The 4,893-nt window shown below is 32.0% G+C and overlaps 1 long non-coding RNA gene across 6 annotated transcripts in view; it reads left to right on the top strand.

The window, feature by feature from the left end:
• Positions 1 to 4,893, top strand: part of LOC108375194 (uncharacterized) — a 27,516-nt gene that overhangs the window by 1,115 nt on the left and 21,508 nt on the right. For 5 of the 6 annotated variants that reach the window (XR_001849140.1, XR_001849139.1, XR_001849135.1 and 2 more), the window contains exon 3: positions 70 to 401. This is a non-coding gene — a long non-coding RNA (uncharacterized LOC108375194). The remainder of the gene's footprint in view (positions 1 to 69; positions 402 to 4,893) is intronic. The other variant, XR_001849137.1, reaches the window with a different exon arrangement.

The raw sequence follows: 4,893 nt of genomic DNA, 5'->3' as shown, positions 1-4,893 counted from the left end.
TTTATCAGGCGTTGATGAGCTAGTTTTCGTTGAAAATATAATAAAGAAAACAATTATTTCAATTTCCAGAAAAATAATTTAAAGAAAAGTGCACGAGAATTGGATTTAGGCAATGGCTTCTAGATTCAACAGGACAATAATCCGCAGCACTTTGTCAAAATAGTGCAATTGCTAATTGAGAATTTATTGGCTGATCTTCAATAAAATATAAGGAAGCATATCACGCCGAAAAATGAACCCTACAGATTCTTATTTTTGTATACGTAAACAACACACGTCGTCGATTCGACGAGTAATGTAAATCTAGCCGCTATCATTGAAGAATGGGGGAAATAAAGGAAAATCACATAAAACTCACTAAATCACGCAAAATATACTGCTAGAGGTAATGAAATAAAAAGGTATGCAGATTAGATACTAAAATTAGTTTTAAGGAAGTTTTAGTTAAATGCTATTAAGAATGCCGAATACTTTTGTCCAACTCTAAACTAACTTGCCTTAATCCATACATACATACTATGTGAAATTATTTAGTTTAAATGGTTCGAACTAATTACATACATATGCCGTTTTTTCCCTGATATGTGGCGCTTCATTCTATTTTTGCAGAAAAATATATTTGTGGCATTTTGCTCCCGTTTTAGATATTTTTACCTTAGTATGGTGTAAAGCCGGAAACTTTTGTCCATTACTGTATTTGCATGTGAAATCTTATTTCCTTAAAATAACCGATAGAACACAAGCAACACGAACGCTAACTTTTGGGCTTTGCAAAGGATGGAACGATGTTCCGACGTAAATAAATTTACGAAGTCGCCCCAATCTTTTTTTTAATTATAAATTTAACACGTTATTTAAAAAATTGCAATACTTTTCTGACATTTGGGATATTTACCAGAAGCAACAACAAAGTAATCGTAAATGTTGTGTTTGCTCTAATGCGAGTACCTGTTTCATATGCCTTCATCTATACATTAAAGTATGGCAAAGGATTCCCTTATGCCCGCATCGCGATAAGTCGCTCTGCCATAGTTCCAAAATGTATTTACATACATTAGGGCGGGTCAAATTTTTTTGCATCAAAGGCACATCGCGATTATGGTTATTTGGGTAATTTCAAGCATTTTTCTCCCAAAAACCATAGGTCTTAAATGAATTTCGAGCCAGCGATTTTTTCTATCTAGTTTTTTTTTTCAAAAAGTGGCTCTCCTGTTGAAACAGCTGTATTGAAAACTAGCCAAAATGTGTATCTGGGGGTGCTTGGTGTCCTGAAATCCATTCTGACATTGGTTTTTACGTTTTTTTTTGATCAAAATAAAAACCACTGTAAAGTTAGTTGCAGCTTTTTGACATAATTTTCAATGGGACATCTGTAAAAAAACTGCAAACAAATTTACAGTGGATTTTATTTTGACTTTGACTACGGGCCAATCACTTTAATCCTATTTTTAGCTAATTTAAAAGAGTTAAATTTAATCAAGTTAGGGAACTTCCTATTCTTCTTAAACGGAATCGCTATATCTATAAATTATTTTATACTTTTTAGTTCTTGTTGTAATAAAACCGTGTTTTTAGTTTTTTAACTATAATTTTATTTTCTACTGTTTAGGCCTTTGAAATCTTGCAATTAATCTTATATTGTCTGTATATTTCTACTTCTGTCCATTTCTTTCAATGCGACCAACATTTTCCCCACCCTGCTTTTTAGCTACACTTTTTCCAACGTGCTAGATTTGACTTTAACAAACAAAATTTTCAATATATTTCAATTTAAATAGGCAATACACATATTCTGAATATAGACCAAAGCGGATACCGATTTTTTAATTATATAGACTCGCGCGCCACATAACTGCCAAAATTTTTTGTGTAGTTTTTTTTTTCATGTAAGCCAATATGCATTCTAAATACGGTTGCCAGACGTACTGATTTTATCAGCACAGTACTGATTTTTCAACTCTTGTACTGATTTTATTCATTTCTTCAATCAGTACGCTAACGTCCTGATTTTTCAAAATTTGTACTGATTTGTACTGAATTTTTAATTCAAACAAAATACTTTAGGATTTTCTTAAGGTTTTTCCATAACGTTGGGACTTACTTAAACGGTACTGTAAAAAGTAAGAAGAAAATAATTTAATTATAGTTGACATGTTTTAGATAATGTTTAATATGACATGTTTCAGATAATGGGTAATATGCCCAAGAAATTAATGCAACAAAAAAAATCAATAGTTTTACGGGCATATCGCCGTGTCGTTACGTACCAGTTGCGATTATATGAAGGAGCTTAAGTTATTTAAAAAGAAGGCTGACGTTTTTTTGTCGTGTGTTGTTAGTTATCTCGAAAATAACTTTAAGTTTAACAACAGCAAATTTGAATATTCGAATGGCTTTTCCCTATAACTTACACACATTTTTCACAATTTACTGACATTGTAAAAGAGTTTTGCATATGTACAAGACTTAGAGTTAGATACTCTTTTTGGCGAGTTCTTAGTCTTTCAAAGTATTTGCGTAGTTGAAAAAAATTAATTTGAGCCATAAGGATTTATAGATGAAGTCCTAAAATAGTGGCAGTTTTCCACAGTTTGAAAAAATATGTAATTTGGTTTTCCTTTTTTCAATACCACACTCAAACGAAGCAATTCAGAGGATCTGAAGTATAAAGTTTGCTTCCTGGCGCAAAGAGGGAAACCGGCTTGTAATAAAATTTTTTTAAAGTGAACTTCAAATTGAAAGTATTTTAAAATTAAATGTATAGAATTCTTTGACAATTTAAACACTGAAGATGGAAATTATCTCATTATTGCTATTCAAAAATGTCGTAAACATAAAATAATTTATTTGCTACTGTGTACAATGCGTACACTCATGTTAAAATAAATAACACCTTTATTTTTTATGAATTATATTTTATTTATATACCAAAATATTGTCAAAAACATGTACTGTGGTGTTTTAAAGTATTATCTGACACTTACATTCTTAACTTTGCTTTGAATAAAAATGTACTGAAAACGGGTTTTCCAAATATCTCGACTCCTGCTCCACCTAGCGGATTAAGTCATCTTTTATATTGCATTGTCCTCGAGTACTGAGCTAAGTTTAAAGTTTCAAGTCTGTAGCTTATCGGGAAGTTTTTTAAATATTGATTGCAAAGTTCCAGGACATACATACATACATGCAAAAAACTAATTTGAATAAAACCGATTGTAAGTTGTGTATGAATGCACTTTCCTTCCCCCTAATGTTCAACGCTGAACATTTTGGGCTATTTAAAAATTGCATTATGAGAAAGTCAATTTTTGTGGATTTTCGCAGCAATATTTTCGATTTTCGGAAAAAGGCATTATAATAAAAGGCATTATAAAAAGAAGTACGGAAGCCCCTGTGTCGGCCGTCAAAAGAAAAAATTAATGTCAGAAATTGATTCCTCGACCCAAAAAACCCCCGGATCCACATTTTGGCTAGTTTCAATACAGTTGTTTCAACAGGTGAACCACTTTTTGAAAAAAAACTAGATAGAAAAAAATCGTTGGAACGAAATTAATTTTAGACCTATGGTTTCCTGGGCAAGAACGATTGAAATTACCCAAAAAATCATAATCACGATGTGCCTCTGTTAATTTTTTTGGGTCCCTACAAATCGATCCGCCCTAATATACATACATACATATGTTCGTGCTGACAGGTTCTTAAATTAATTTTTGAAAATGCGGCACTTTCTCCCTACATATGTAATTTAGTTGAAAACAAGTAACAAAGTCTAAATTCGGGCGAAGCCGAACATTAAATACCCGGCGCACGTATTAAATATAGTTTTTTCACCTTTCTGAAAAGAACCGTTACATGGTAAGCGGGAGTGGTTTTGCCCCTAATTTAAACATCTTCTTAATGAGATAAACTTATATAGTTATAAGTGGGCAGTATCACGCCCCTTTTCCAAAATTCCATAATAATGAGATACATGCCCATTTCCTAGCAATTTATTTAAGACGCATTTCTTGCTTAAGAATTACTGCAAAAATCGATTTTGAATATGTAAATTCGCTTCAGAAGTTACGTTATATAGGATGTGGGCGTGGTTATTGTGCAAAATTTAAAAGAAATTGTTTAGGCGGTTACGGCGATATATACATCTAATCACAAGTAGGCGTGGCTACGCCCATTTAAAAAAAAATTATAAAATGCTTATTTTCTGCCTGAAGATCATTGTAAATATCAATTTGGAGAGAATAAGCTTTAGTGGTAACTAAAATATCGCAGTTTTCGTATTTCTGAGAACTACCGATGTAGGCGTCGTTATTAGTGTTGCCAGATTTTTTCCAGCCATACGGGACCAACGCGTTAGAATTGTCTTTGCCAACTTATCTTTATTTATTTATTGTTAATAATTTTCATTTAAAATATGGGTCGTTCTATATCAGACACCACATAAGTAAAAGTTTCAAAGCTTGCTCAAAGTTCACAAAACCTAATTAAACTTAAAATACTTTTCATCAAAATTTCGAATTTTTATTAGATTTCCTAGAAATATTTTGAGTATGCAGTTTTATATCTCATTCAGTTTTATAGGCTGTTTTTGCTTACGCGTAAAAGCACATTTAGCGCATTTAGCTCTAAATGCTACTCTAAATGTACATTTATCCATACAAAATTCGTCACCTAAATGCAACTACATTTTTGCATTAAGAATCTAAATGCTAAAAGCAACCCTGTGATCTTCCAAAATTTCCACGATTCGAACATGGTTTAAAGAGAAAAAGTGGCAACATTGCTTTTTCGAGTATACAGTTGCTAGCTGCGTTTCAGTGATCGCCGATCGAGATTTCTTTTATTTTGCATTACATATTTGGATAAAGAAAAGTTAAGCAAATTCAACATCGATTT

This window comes from Rhagoletis zephyria, unplaced genomic scaffold (genome assembly GCF_001687245.7).
Source record: "Rhagoletis zephyria isolate East Lansing unplaced genomic scaffold, Rhagoletis_zephyria_1.1 Rzeph_scaffold_00092, whole genome shotgun sequence".
Taxonomy (NCBI): Eukaryota; Metazoa; Arthropoda; class Insecta; order Diptera; family Tephritidae; genus Rhagoletis; species Rhagoletis zephyria.
The sequence above is the reverse complement of the archived record's forward strand: the minus strand, read 5'-3'. Positions and strand labels throughout refer to the sequence as shown.